Raw genomic sequence first — 14,606 nt, 5'->3', positions numbered from 1 at the left:
GGCGGCTCCGGGACGCTCGGGGCGGCGGCCGGCGGCGGCGGCGGCGGCGGCGCGGACTCTTCTGCAGAGGCGGGGGGGCCTGGGCGCCGAGGCTGGGGTCTCCGCAGGTCCAGCAGCAAGTTCGGGCTCCGCGGCTTCCCGCGACCGTTAACCACGTGAGTGACCAGTCCACCAATCCCCGCCCAGCCCGGGGTTTGAAAAAAAAGGAGGGCGCGACGTAGCCCGCGGGGGAGGAATCAACTACGCGATTTTGGCGCGAACCCGCTGGCTCCGCCCCACGCCACGCCACGCCCTCCGCTCTGCGCGGATCCAGGCCTGGGCGGGCGCTGTGCCGTGGGCCTATGAGCAAGCTGGATGGCTGGGAGCTGGGTCCGCCACCGCCCGGACAAGGCCGGGCCGGGGAGCAGAGGCAGCCCTCTGGGAGGAGCGAAGGGTACAGACTGGACTAGGCCGAGCCGAGCGCAGCCCTGGACACGACTTCCTCGCCGCCTCTCCGACTCCCCGGAATCAGGAGCGGGACTTGCGACGGGGGAGCCCTCGGAGTCCCTGCGGGTCGCGGGGAGCGGGGGACCGCCGTGGCCCTTGGGCGCTGCCCAGGGAGACCGACCTCCTGTCCCGCATCCCTTTGGTGCCGGACCCTGGGGCTCAGTGGGCGTGGCTGTGGGGAGTCTGGTTGCAGGGTCGAGGTCTGAGTCGGGAATGGTGCCTCCGGCCTCTGGACCCTTGCGAACCGTGTGCAAATGGGTTAGACCGATACCGAAGTCAGCCGGAAGACGGACGCTCGAGTTCTCGAGGCGAGGTCACTGGATGCGGGGCGACCTCTGAGCCTCAGTTTTCCCCCAGAGAGTCTGTTAGGGGCCGGTGTGTCCGTCGCGAGGGGAGCGCCGGCAGGCCATGGTCCCCTCTGCCGTCCCCGCTCTCCACCGCCCGCCCCCCACTTGCCCACAGTAAATAAAGCAGCACCACACTCGGCCCTAAGCACAAAACCAAGTGCCCACCACGCGGCCACGGTGTTTATATTTGTTTGCCAGCACGTGGGCAAGTGTTGGCAAAACAGATTGGCTCAGCTCGCTGCAAATTTCAAAGCAACTTGAGAAAAAATTTCTCTAGTACTACGTCAAATTGTGATTTAATCCGTCCCTTACTGTAGCACATAGAAGTTTCTGACAATTTTTCAGTTGTAACCCCGTAATGAATATTGTTCCTTCTCGTGTTGTTTTTCCTCTGTGTTTTGTTTTTTATTCTTTAGGATACATTCAAAGAAGTGAGAATTACTGGCTCAAAGTATATATAAACTGCCACACTGCCTTTCAGAAAAAAAAAAATTTACGTTCTCACAAGCGGTGGATTAGAGTACACCGTTTGGGACTTCTGGACATCAGTGGGTACTTAATGTTTGTAGATGTAGTTTTGTTGTTTTGATTCATATCACTGGACAGTTTTCATGGGCTTAATGGCCATTTGCATTTATCTCTCTTGTCTTTTTCATATTGTGGCACTTTATGGATATTAACACCTGACCATATATGTTGTTCTAACACTTTTCAAAGGTTAAACTCAAGTTGGTTTTTAACAATGGAAACACATCTTAGTACTTATCACATGGAAAATTCCGTGAGATCACATAACTGAAGAAGCAGTGAAGGGTAAACAGTCATCTTCTCCAAATATTTGCTAACTGATGTATAAATGTGTCTTTTTTGTGTGTTAGTCCAAACTTAATTTTAAGCTCTCAGAAGACTGGAACTCAACCCTTTTGTATATATCAGAGAGCAGTGTTCTCTGATAATCCGTGGCCAAAGCCAAGGAGTGGTTTTTAGCACCCTCCCTCCAACACTTCTCTCCTAGTGAGAAATATAAATTCTTTGATACGGATAGTTAACATTTTCTCAATTTCATGTGAAGTGTAAATAAAAATAACTTTAGAAAACTTCTACTCTTTATTGATCTGTAACATGAGTTGTATGTAAAAATAGTGTGCTTCCTAGGTAAACAGAAACTTTAAAGCTGAGTAAACACCTCTCCAGAGCGAGGTTTTTGCCCCTAAGCCTTTCCTATATAGGAATCCTATATCCTCTGTCGTTACGCATACAAGCTCACGCTGCCCACCCCACCCCCCACTCTTTCACAACACCCTGCTTTATTCCTTAACAGGCTTATATCTATTTCAAAGTGTGTTGATTGTTTACTCCTATTCCCTTCTAGAAAATGAGGTCCTTGAGTATAGGGACATTTTCCATTTGTTTATTGCAGTGTTCTGATGTGGTTTAGGTGCTCAATATCTTCTGAGTGAATAATAGAGCCCTTACTTAAATATTTGTTGATTGGTTTATTTTTCTCTATATATTATTAATTCAAATGGTATAGAAGTCTCCGACTTACCCCTGCAACCCCCAGCCCAAGTCCCCTTCCTGGAGGTAAACAATCTTCTAACATTTTGGGGGTTTTGTCACCTCTTAACTTTTCCACCTCTCTGCTTCCCTGAACTGAGAGGTTCTTGAAATTGGCTGGGGCAAAAGGGCCTGGTTCCAGATGGGAAGGGAAGAGTTCTTGGTTCACACCCAGGTACTCACACAGAATAGGAAAGGTGAATTCCCAACAAATGTATAAAATTACTGGGGGAAAGAAGGAATTTTTAAGTATTGTTAAAAGCAGTAATCAGGGCAAGAACCATTTGACTTTCGCCACTTCCATGTAAAATAGATATTTCCGGCTCCAGACTTTCCACTGCACCCGGCATGGACTATGTAACACTCTTTGTTTACTTGTCTGGCTTCTCTCCCACCCAGCGCTGAGATCGAGTTTTATTCGTCTTTAGAGCTCCAGCAACCAGCAATGTGCCTTGGCCCCAAAGAAGGTTCTTAATAAATGTTTCTGGAATAATTAAAATGTAGTGTTCTTTAAAACAAAAGTGCCAAAATGAGTAAGAAACCCAGGCCCTGCCTCCTCCAGCTGAGAACAGGCACAGTGTTACGGTTTAACTGCAGCAATGTCCTAACTGAAATTCTAAATGATTGTTCCGATTTTTAAAATTTCATGCTCCTCAGAGTACAGCACTCACTGTACTAAGAGACGGGTTACGCCCACCTGCCCCAGGGCATATCTAATTCAAATTTCCTGTTCTTTCCCTACCCTGTGTTGTTTCTAACTGTAATGTTGCTAGGCAACTTCTGCCGACTCCACAGGCTTGCGGTAATGTTGTAATAACTGAGTGAAAATTTTGCCTCTGGGTATTGGGAGAACAAACTTAACCTGTTTATCTCCTTTAGACTGATGATTTAGCAAGTAAAAGGCTTTTTCATGCCACTGTTGTCAGCCTATTCACCTTCCTTAGCAGCAAAATAAACAAGATTCCTGCCCTGAAGACTTATAATTGAGAGTCCTAAATCACCTTCTCAAATACTTTTTTTAAAATAAATTTATTTATTCTATTTATTTTTGGCCGCGTTGGGTCTTTGTTGCTGCATGCGGGCCTTCTCTAGTCGCAGCGAGCAGGGGCTACTCTTCATTGCGGTGGGCGTGCTTCTCATTGCAGTGGCTTCTCTTGTTGCGGAGCACAGATTCTAGGTGCGCAGGCTTCAGTAGCTGTGGCACAAGGGCTCAGTAGTTGTGTCACATGGGGTTAGCTGCTCCACAGCATGTGGGATCTTCCCAGACCAGGGATCAAACCCGTGTCCCCTGGCAGGCGATTCTTAACCACTGCGCCACCAGGGAAGTCCTCAAATACTTATAATATATACAGCACATAAATATATGTGCATATTCTCACTAACATAAGCCATGAACTTTTGAATGAAAAGTCCTTCAGAACTAGGACCTAATTTTTCACAGTGATGTAAAGTCTCTAGGAATGTTTGTTAATACTAGCCAGATTTTACCCAAAGCTGAATTCTTTCCAGTTTATGTTTTTGATTCTGGCGAAATAATAACTTTTTCTAAAGAAGAGCCTACTCTGATAGATATCTAATTTTTTTAAAAAGCCATGTTGGTCAAGTCTGTTTTTCACTTAAAAACTAAATAATATGCTAAAAAAGTTAACCTGTCTTTCTTCATCTTGCTTAATATCTTTACCTATCTCCTGCTGGTTCTCTCAGCAAACCTCATCTCACTTCAACCCAGCTCTGTTACCAGATGCTGGTTGGCCCTAGGAATCCAGTTCTCAGGCTAGAAGGTGGTAACTCCTACCACTGCTCCTGTTTGACTTCTCAGGTATAGATTAGATTTCTCTCCTCTGTCACTTGCCTTAATACCCTCTGATGGATGACACTGTTTGACCATTTCACCACACGTTCATCAGCTTACTCTGTTACAGAATAATCAAATCCAGTTCCTCCTTAGTTGTTCAATGGATTAAATGTGAGACTAGCATTGTCCCTTATGAATAGTGTTCAATAAATGTTATGTGTGCTTTTACTTATAACAGTGTTATTCGAGAATATTCATACTTGTTAATGGCTTTATACTCAGTAAATGCAACATGTGATTCCTGGTGTCACCAAAATAAGTTTGCTTAACGTGGATCAACAGTTAAAGTTTGTGTACAACCAGCAAGGATAATCAAATCAGAACAGAGATAGTATTGATAAGAACTTGAAAAGTATAGCTAGGGAAGAGTGACCAGTTGAAAGCTTGTATTTTAATGAAATGAGCATAATTTATTTTCATGCCTAATGACTCTTTAAGGATTACTAACATACTATTTTCATTTATCCTTCTGACATTTATATAAGATCAAGGGAAGATTCCATTACATGCAATTATATAGATTATGTACAAAAACTTTGAGGATCTAAGATTCTCATTCAGTTTTTTCTTGAGGGCTTCAACACTGAGAGACCATGCTGGGATGCTTAACAGTTGCGTCTGTACATACACAAAACCTTGGCTATAACCAGTTTTGTTAGTGAAAGAAGCCTTCAGGCCTGCTCCCAGTTATCTCAGCCTTTACACAGGCCCCCCTAATCTTCAACGACTTGATAGTCCACTGCAATCAGTAAGGCCTGTGGCAAGAATACTAACTTTAAGACTTTTCCCAAGAGAAAATACTGACCACTGGCCATATTATTTCTAGATAAGAGAGGAGTTCTCAACCCACATTTAAAACTACAGCTCTGTGAGGCAGTTAGCCAAAACATCATGCTTCCTATTTGCTATTTTAGAACTTCTTTTTACTGGAATGGAACGAAGTAGCCCCATTCTCTCCAATATTACTTGCAAAGGGCTGCTTTTCTCTCTATTCTTCATGAGTTTCAATAACTGAAAAGGTCACTTCACAGAAATGTTATAAACAGGAGGAACCAGTAAGCGAGTTCCCAACAGAATGCTGGTGCTAAATACACAATCGGGTAATTGATTAATTGCCTCTCCTCCTGGGTTAGTGACATACACAGGAAATGACCCGGATGACCACGAGTTGTCTGCTGGCCACACTGTGATTATCTAAACCAGCTTTGTTCAGATTACTGCCGCACAAAAGATGTGATGACTCCTCTCCAGTGAGACGAGGGGCCCAGTCTCAGTAGGAGAGGGAAAGGAGATAAGGCAGACATCCCATGCTGGTCTTTTGTGAAGCAACAAGAGTGTGTTTGGGTATTGCTATGTTTTGATGACTCAGTGGTGAGTCAGTTTTAAAGTTCTGTAAAAGGCCTTGTTCAGCTCAGACAGGATTGAGAGATGAGCTCATCCAGTAGCTAGTGGGGTAGAGAGTATGCAGCAGTGTGGGATACGATCAGCTGATTGGTGGTGTAAATATGTACGTGGAATAAAACATACCAGTGAGGATGGACTAGCTCCTGAATGCAAAGATCAACTCTACCTGGCATCTTCTACTGAGTGCGTGCCATGTTCAAGCACCATCCATATCCTACCCACTGCCCCTACTTTTTATACAGGTCAGAATATGAGAAATGTCCTAAGTGCTTTGAAGGGAGCTGGGAAGGCTATAGTGCCAGCTATATGGTAGGCACCGAGCCAGATGCTTTACATATTTATCTTATTTAATCTTTATAGGAACCCTCCAAGAGGTATTTTTATTCACATTTTACGGATGAAGAAAATGAAACCCAGATACGTTAAATGCTTGTATCACACAATCATAGAGCCAGCATTACTGAGACTGTATTACTACTGACTTAAAGAATAGCTCTTTCTACCCTGTCAGAAATGGGGTAAGGTGAGGGTGAGAACTCACTGGGAGACTTGATGAAGACAGTGTCACAGGACCCAGCCGTGGGCAAGGCTAGTTGTGCAGTGTGCTGCTAGAGTCTGGACCGCAGGGCACACTTCCTGTATGGCGTGATTGAGGGGAGTGGGAATCAGAGACAGTCAGACTTGGCACCTCTACCTTTTTGTTATACCGTAAAATCCACATGTATTTTAAATTCTAAAATCAAGAGGAAAGATTATAAAGATTGATACTATGCTGTGTTGCAGAGGGTTTGGAGAAATGCATTCTTGTCTGCTATGGGGGTGGGTGTAAATTGGTACCACTTTTAAGAGATTGTTTTTTTTGTTTTTTTTTCTGTATGCGGGCCTCTCACTGTTGTGGCCTCTCCCGTTGCGGAGCACAGGCTCTGGATGCGCAGGCTCAGCGGCCATGGCTCACGGGCCCAGCCGCTCCGCGGCATGTGAGATCTTCCCGGACCGGGGCACGAACCCGTATCCCCTGCATCGGCAGGCGGACTCTCAACCACTGCGCCACCAGGGAAGCCCAAGAGATTGTTGGGTTTTTTTTTTTTTTTTCCCAAAATTAATTATTTATTTTTGGCTGGGTTGGGTCTTCGTTGCTGCGCGCGGGCTTTCTCTAGTTGTGGCGGGGGGGGGCTACTCTTGGTTGCATTGTGTGGGCTTCTCATTGCGGGGGCTTCTCTTGTTGTGGAGCACAGGCTCTAGGCACGCGGGCTTCAGTAGTTGTGGCACACGGGCTCAGCAGTTGTGGCTCGCGGGCTCTAGAGCGCAGGCTCAGCAGTTGTGGCACACAGGCTTAGTCCCTCCATGGCATGTGGGATCTTCCTGGACTAGGGATCGAACCCATGTCCCCTGCATTGCTAGGTGGATTCTTAACCACTGCACCACCAGGGAAGTCCCTAAAAGATTGTTTTGAATATTTCTGTTACAATTTAAATATTTATAATCTTTGACTCAGCAATGCTAGTAAACATTTCTACAGGTTTGCAAAAATATATAAAAGAATGTTTATCGTTGTATTAATTCATTCAGTAAATACTTAATGAGATTCCCCCGTGGGCTTGGCACCCTTCGGGGCACTAAGAACACGGCAGTGAAACAAACCAAAGTCCTTACTTTCATAAAACTTTGAGGCCTCTGGTGGAGACAGACAATATATAATTAAACAAAGGTACAAAAAATATCAAGTGGTGATAAGTGCTATAAAAGAAAAAGGGGGCTTCCCTGGTGGCGCAGTGGTTGAGAGTCCGCCTGCCAATGCAGGGGACACGGGTTCGTGCCCCGGTCTGGGAAGATCCCACATGCCGCGGAGGGGCTGGGCCCGTGAGCCATGGCCACTGAGCCTGCACGTCCGGAGCCTGTGCTCTGCAACGGGAGAGGCCACAACAGTGAGAGGCCCGCGTACAGCAAAAAAAAAAAAAAAAAAAAAGAAAAAGGGAGGTGTCAGGGATTAAGAAGTGGTAGAGGGTTGGAGGGAGGTGCTATTTTAAATAGGATGATCTAGGAAGGCCTTTCTGAGGAGGTGGCATTTGAGCAGGAATCTGAATGAAGTGAGGGAATCAGCCAAATGGAGATTTGGAGGAATTGTGTTGTAGGCATTGTTTAAAATACCAAAAATTGGAAGCCACCCGAATGTCCATTAAATAATAAGTAACCACGGTTTGCAAAATAATGAGATAGAGCTATATGTACAAAATGAAAAGATATCTAAGATACGAAAAAAGGTTGCAAAACTCTATAATGATTCAATTTTTAAAAATTAACCTAGAGTAAATATATTTACCACACGGAAGACATTTGGAGAAATATACAAAATTATCAAAAAATCTCACTTCCAAAATGCCTAGGTACCAACTAAAGAGAGAGCCAAGAGAAAGGCCTTATCATTGCTCTAAAACAGAATGGGGAAGGTGGAATATGGCACAAGTCCTGGAGACCCATACCCTGCCTTTCCTGACATACTAGGGCTCTCCTCTCTTTCTGATCACTGATGCCCTAGCCCTCCTTCCCTTTCCTCGCTTCCCCACCTCCCTATCTCCCTCCCCTGGCTTTGCTCTTGGGAAAGGAGCCTGTGCTTCTGTTTTCTTAGCCTGGTTACTTCATCTGGACTGGTCTTCCTGCAGGTCTCAGACAAACAGCTCTGTTCTCTGGCTGCAGTCTGTGGTGAGGTGCTGATAAGGAAGGGGCTTCCAGGAGCCCTCTGATTTATTACAGTCTCACTGTTAAGCACAGAATAAGAGGCTTTGTCCCTGGTTACCAGCTTCAGAATCTTAACTGAGCCAGGAGCTCAGTTTGGGACGTAGGATTGCTCACACACGCTCCTGCCAATTCTGACTGGATCACCTGCCTTGCCTTCAAGGTTCTTGAAGCAGCCCAGCCTTGTGTTTGATGCCTACCCCAACTCCCACCCACCACTACCAAGCTCTGCTGATTTCCAGGGCCCTGTGTGTCTGTGTGCTCGTAAACGAGTGGTTAGAAACAACAAGAGCACAGAAAAATGGCGAGGATGAAATAAAGACACAAAACATGTTCTGTGCTCCTGGATTACTTCTAACAATTTTTCAGTTGATTATTTTGGATTTCTAGGTAGGCAATCATATAATTGATAATTCTGTCCTTCTTCCTGGTATTTATGACTCTTACTTTGTTCTGTTGTCTAATTGCATTAGCTAGCACTTCCAGAACAACATTAAATAAGAGGAGAGGTGTTCAGTGGCTGGTTAGCTCAGTTGGTTAGAACATGGTGCTAATTATAGGAGAGGTAGAGAGCATTCCTGTCTTGCTCCTGACTTTAATGGGGATATTAAGAATAATATTGGAAAAAAAAAGAATAATATTGGTTGATAAGATGCGATTATGTGTATGTGTGCATGTGGACATGATTTATATCTGTTATATATTAGGGAAGTATTCTTTTCCTTTTGTCAGAATATTTATGAGGAATGAATATTCAGTTATATCACATTTTAGCATTTCTCTTAATTATTCTGCTTTTTCCTCTTTTTAATTATTTATGTGGTGAACTAGATGAGTAGATTTTCCTTCTATTATGCCACTCTATTCTTCTTGAAATAAACTGTAGTCAAGTTGTTTTCAGAACATACTGCAAAATTAAGTTCATGTATTTCATTTAGTCATTTTGCATCTATATTTATAAATGGAAATAGTCCATAGTTTTTCTGTTGTACAATCTTTATAGGACTTTTGCTTCATGAAACACTGGAATGTTTGCTTCTTCCTCTGTGCTTTAGAGCAGCTTTAATAGTATGAGAATGATTGATTATATGAAAGTCTGAAAGATGTTGCTCATTAATGTGTCTAGGTTCAGCTTTTTTTTTTTTTTTTGAGGTATTGCTTTTGACAGCTTTTGTCCATGGTTATTTATCTGTTTAGATTTTCTACTGTCTTTGAGTCCCTGTTGGTAATTTATATTTCCTTGAGTATTATCCATTTCATTCAGATTTTAAATTGTAATAGCACAGGACTGAGCAAAGTATTCGCTTGTATTTCTCATCATTTCCTCTGTACCCATGGTTATAAGCCCTTTCTCATTGTATATTTATGTTTTGTCTTTTTTTTTTTATCATGTGAGCTAGCGGTTCATCAGTTTTATTGTTTGCTTTCCTCCCACCCCAAAGAACTAGATCTTAGATTTACTAATCAGTTGTTTTTCTGATATTGAAATAATTCATTTTGCTTTTATCTCTATTAATTCCTTCCTTTTGCTTTCTTTAAATTTTGCTTTGCTGTGACTTTTTTTCCCCTTCTAATTTCCTGCATTGTCTGCTTTGTTAATGAACTTTTATTTTTTCTTATTCAGCAGTAAAAGTGTTTAAGGTCATGAATTTTCTTGTGAATACAACTTTGGCTGCATTCCATAAGTAATGTTTCATTGACTTATTTTTAAAATAATCTATAATTCAACTTTTTTAAACTTCATGTTGAGGTATAATACACATACAGAAAAGCAAACATATCAAAATATGTACACTTTGGTGAATATTCACAAAGTCAACACTCAGATTAAGATATAGAGCATTACAGCTACATAGTTTACAGGGTCCAATGAGAAATGAAAATGCAATGTTCCAGTTTTATTAAGAACTTTAAGATGGTGACAGCAGGGCATTAAACCACCAGTGGGGCCTTTCTAAGTGCAGGGCCCTATGGACATGCCCATGAAGCTAGCGCTTCAACTTCCCTCTGGGCTTTCTTCTCACCCCCAGCTCCCCTCCCTACCAAGAGTATCCACTGTCCTGACTTCAGATAATGAGAGTAGTTTGGCCCGCACTCTTAGGTCCAGCTTCCTTTGCTGAACATTCTATTTATGAGGATCATTCATACTTTTACATGCAGTTGAAGATCATACATTCTCACTGCTGTGTACTTAAGACTAGTCTATAATTTCGTTTTGGTCTGTCACTGATTGAAGAGTTGTTTAGGAAAACTTGAAAATTTTTCCTAGTGATTGAGTGCATTACACTGACTAAGTTCTAACTTCCTAGTCTCAGAGATGGAGCTAGAAACAGGCTCTTCTTCCTCCGAATGAGCAAGTCCTTAGAACACATATAGTATGACTAAGGAACAGTCAGCTTCAGAATAAAAAGCTCCTCCTCATCTTCTTCTGATACCCAACGAGGAAGAAAGAGGAAGAATGCTAGCCAAAGAGGGTAGTTAAAGGCAACAGTTTTTTAAAACTTCTCCAGAGTAGTAGCAGATGCAACCCTTGGGAACAAGGTCAGAGCCTGCTTGTTAGACTGGGATACAAGGGCAGGGCAGCAAAGGGCATTTATCCCAGTGGTTGCTGTCTAAGAACATGGGGTAGGAGCTTCAGCACCCTGTTGCATCTAATCATGGTTGACACTGGGGCCCTGGACTGGGCTCTGCCTTTGGGTGAGCAAGTGACTTTTCCTGTGGGATGGAGGAAGGTGATCCTGTAGACCTTTCCCTGAGACTGTGCAGTGTGATGCAGGATGCCAAACACTGCCAACAACCTGCCCATGAATTAATTAGGAGTGGGCTAAGGAGTGTTGAATATTGGTAGGAATAAGTGACTAGGATTTGGGACTCTTAGGCCTGGCAGAGATTTGCCCTGTAAGTGCATGTGTGAGAATATTTAGTCCTCAGCACCTTCTAGTCACAAGGATTGTAGCTGGCATCTCAGAACTGAATCTCAGATGCCCTCAGAAGTATTTCTTTGGTCAACACTGGTTATAAAGCCAAAAGTGGTTGCCAGGTTGAGCCAAGACACAAAACTACTCTCCAAGGTCTGGTGTGGGCATTTCCTCCTAATGTCAAACTCTGTGACCTGAGAAGGCAGTCAGGGTCCTTCTCTTCCTATCACTAACCCTGTTTTCTCCTAGCATGAAATGACTTCCTTCAAGATTAAGGATTGCCCTTGCCCAGGCACAGCCAGTTGATTTGTTCCAGAAGGAGCAGTGTGTAGCTGTTGATTGCTCCCTGAACCTACTTAGCGCCTCCTGCTGGTGGCTGACCCCAAGGCTTAACTAATTGCTTTCTTTTTGACTTTGATATACCCACAAAATTTCACCAGTTTCACAATAGTGAAGATCACCTTTTTTTTTTTTTTTTTTTTTTGCGGTACACAGGCCTCCCACTGTTGTGGCCTCTCCCGTTGCAGAGCACAGGCTCCGGAGGCACAGGCTCAGCGGTCATGGCTCACGGGCCTAGCCGCTCCACGGCATGTGGGATCTTCCCGGACCGGGGCACAAACCCGTGTCCCCTGCATCGGCAGGCGGACTCCCAACCACTGCGCCACCAGGGAAGCCCGAAGATCACCTTTGCAGAAAAAAATGGTCCATTTTTCTGTTGTTCCTGATTTTCCGTTTAAAAGAACATTAAGTAATTTCAGAATGTTAGAAAAGCTCTAATGCAGTGCGGAAACCGCTTGGCTGATCAGTTTCATCTGGGTAAAAGGTCTGGTGAGTGTACGAGCTGCTCCCAACTGGGACCCATTGCCCTCCCAGGGTCCTCATCGGCACAAAAGTCCTGTCACCGGCTTGTAGCAAAAGCTCCCTATTTAAAAAGATAAGGCAACTCCCTTGTGGCAGCAGAGATTTTACCTCTTTCCTTTTTCCTTAGAAATCGCAGAATTTATCTGGAGGGCACTGGGACTGAGTCTGCAACTCAGATTAGAGCTGTTTTCCACATCCTTTCTTAGGCAGATGGGCTTCTGGACAGATTAGTGAAGGTGCTCTGTCTTCTGGAGAGCTTTTTTGGATGCCTCCTGTGTGTCCAGGGAAACTCTGCAGAAGGGAAACAAACTGGGAGAAATTTGGGATTGACATTAGAGCAAGAATCCTATTTTCTGTCATTTGAATGCAGAAAAGTGAAAAGAAAAAGCTTTTGCCAGCTAACTTTCATTTTACCTATTCATGCAATTATCCTGATTCTTGAGTGTTCTTTATTCTCAGCATGACTTGCTTTCTGTCTTTCAATTTTAGCCGTGCTCTCGAAGCAAAATGAAATTCCTGTATGGAGAATTGAGGACTCTGTACCTCTCAAGCCAGGTGAGTTTAGAGCTTGAGGGAACAGCTAGAGGTGAGGTCCTGCTTTGCAGGACCTCCAGGAGTTATGGGGAAGTAGAAGTTCCCAGTTACCCTAAGGGAGCCCATAAAAGCGTATGATATATTCCCCAAACACGAGTCACACCTCTTGTGTGACAGCAAAAAGAGAATTGAAGAGCTTTCCTCAGCAGGGCAGGCTACATAATCTGTGGGGCTTAGTACAAAAAGACAATATGGGGACTCTTGGTCAAAAAGCAGGAAAAAAGGGCTGTTAAAGCTATACATAAAGCCAGAGATAAACAGCATAGATTCCACTTCTGTGAAGTACCTAGAGTAGTCAAAGTCATAGAAAGAGAAGTAGAATGGTGGTTGCCCAGGGCTGGAGGGGGCGGGGAGAGGGAGTTTTTGTTTAATGGGGACAATTTCAGTTTAGGAAGATGAAAAAGTTCTGGAGATGGATGGTGGTGATGTTTGCACAACAATGTGAATGTACTTAATGACACTGAACTGCACACTCAAAAACGGTTAAAATGGTAAATTTTATGTTATGTATATTTTAGCCTGCCCCCCCATACACATAAAGAAATATGTAAGCTTTTTCCTTCTTTTGCAGACTCTCTCAACTTGTCATGATGTTTTTTATTTGCTATTTAATGTCGTCCTAAGTAAAGAAAAATTAAAGACAAATTTTTAGCATGAATTTTACCCTTCGTCTTTATATTATGCAATACCAGTTTTAGATGAAAATGTCAAGAGTGTTTAAGTTGTATTTGGAATCAGTGAAATTACACAATTTGAATTTTGTGGCTCATTCCAGGAGGGTACTTTGAGCTGGCTAGAAGAGAAAAACAGATCCAGCCTCAGGAAAAATGGAAGGAAGAAGTGAGCATCCCCCTGGCGCAGAGCCAGAAGAAAGAACCCTCCAGGGCATAGGACTCCATGGGTGCCTGAGGCCGGTGGTCTCTTCGGCCTGACAGCTGCCAGCTTCCCCTTCCCACAGGCCTGCCACCTCAGCCCACAGCAAACAGGCTACTCCCAGGTGTCCTCAAAACTCAGAGCTGGGACGCACTCAGTACAAGGATGGGCAAGAGCTTGCCCCTGTCAAGACTCCGCTAATGTCGGCCGCCCACCAGGAGCACTGTGGTGCCATCAGGCTGGGGTGAGGATGGCTGCCACCATGCCCCACTCCACAGCATCCATGCCCCCAGCACCCACCTTCCTGCACTGGCACCAGGCCCCTGCCAGGCAGGAGAGTGGCAGTGAGAACCCATCCACGGAGGCCGCAGGGGTGGGAATGTGTGTAAGTCCAGGCTCCAAGCCCCCAATGCCTGCTCCACTGCTCCATGAGACTTCCCTTAACCCAAAGTTAAAGATAAAATGATCAAGAATTTCAAGACTGCAACCACAGTGCATTAAATCCCAAGTGCAGGGTCCTCAACAGTACTGGTCACATGTCCCGTTCCTCAGGCCAAAGAAAAGAGCATGTTTGGCTAGGGTATTCTTTGAAAGACCCCCTCATCCCTAAAGGAAACCTACCTAAGTGTAGAAGTGCTCAGTGGAGGGGCTGAAGCAGCCTTTCCCTTTCCTTTCCCTCCTGACAACAGACTCCATCTGTGCCCCTTTCCTTTTAGCTCCCCACTCCCCGCTCACTGTTGGTCAACTGGTCTACAACTAATCCATGCCAGGAAATGTAAATTCCTTGGGATGAGACATGGAATCCAGCCCGTTTCAGCGCTGAGTGCATGGCTTCCTGAGTTACTTAGTCCCAGGGCTGCCATACAGGAAGGCAGCATGTAAGACTGTCCAAGGTTAGTTTGCCCCTAATGGCCTGGGGGTGAAGTGGGGGTCCACAGAGCAGTGTGGCCCTCTGGAGAGCTGCCACCTGTAGAGGAT

This window comes from Mesoplodon mirus (assembly GCF_964341445.2).
Source record: "Mesoplodon mirus genome assembly, chromosome: 7".
NCBI lineage: Eukaryota > Metazoa > Chordata > Mammalia > Artiodactyla > Ziphiidae > Mesoplodon > Mesoplodon mirus.
Note: the sequence above shows the minus strand (reverse complement) of the source record.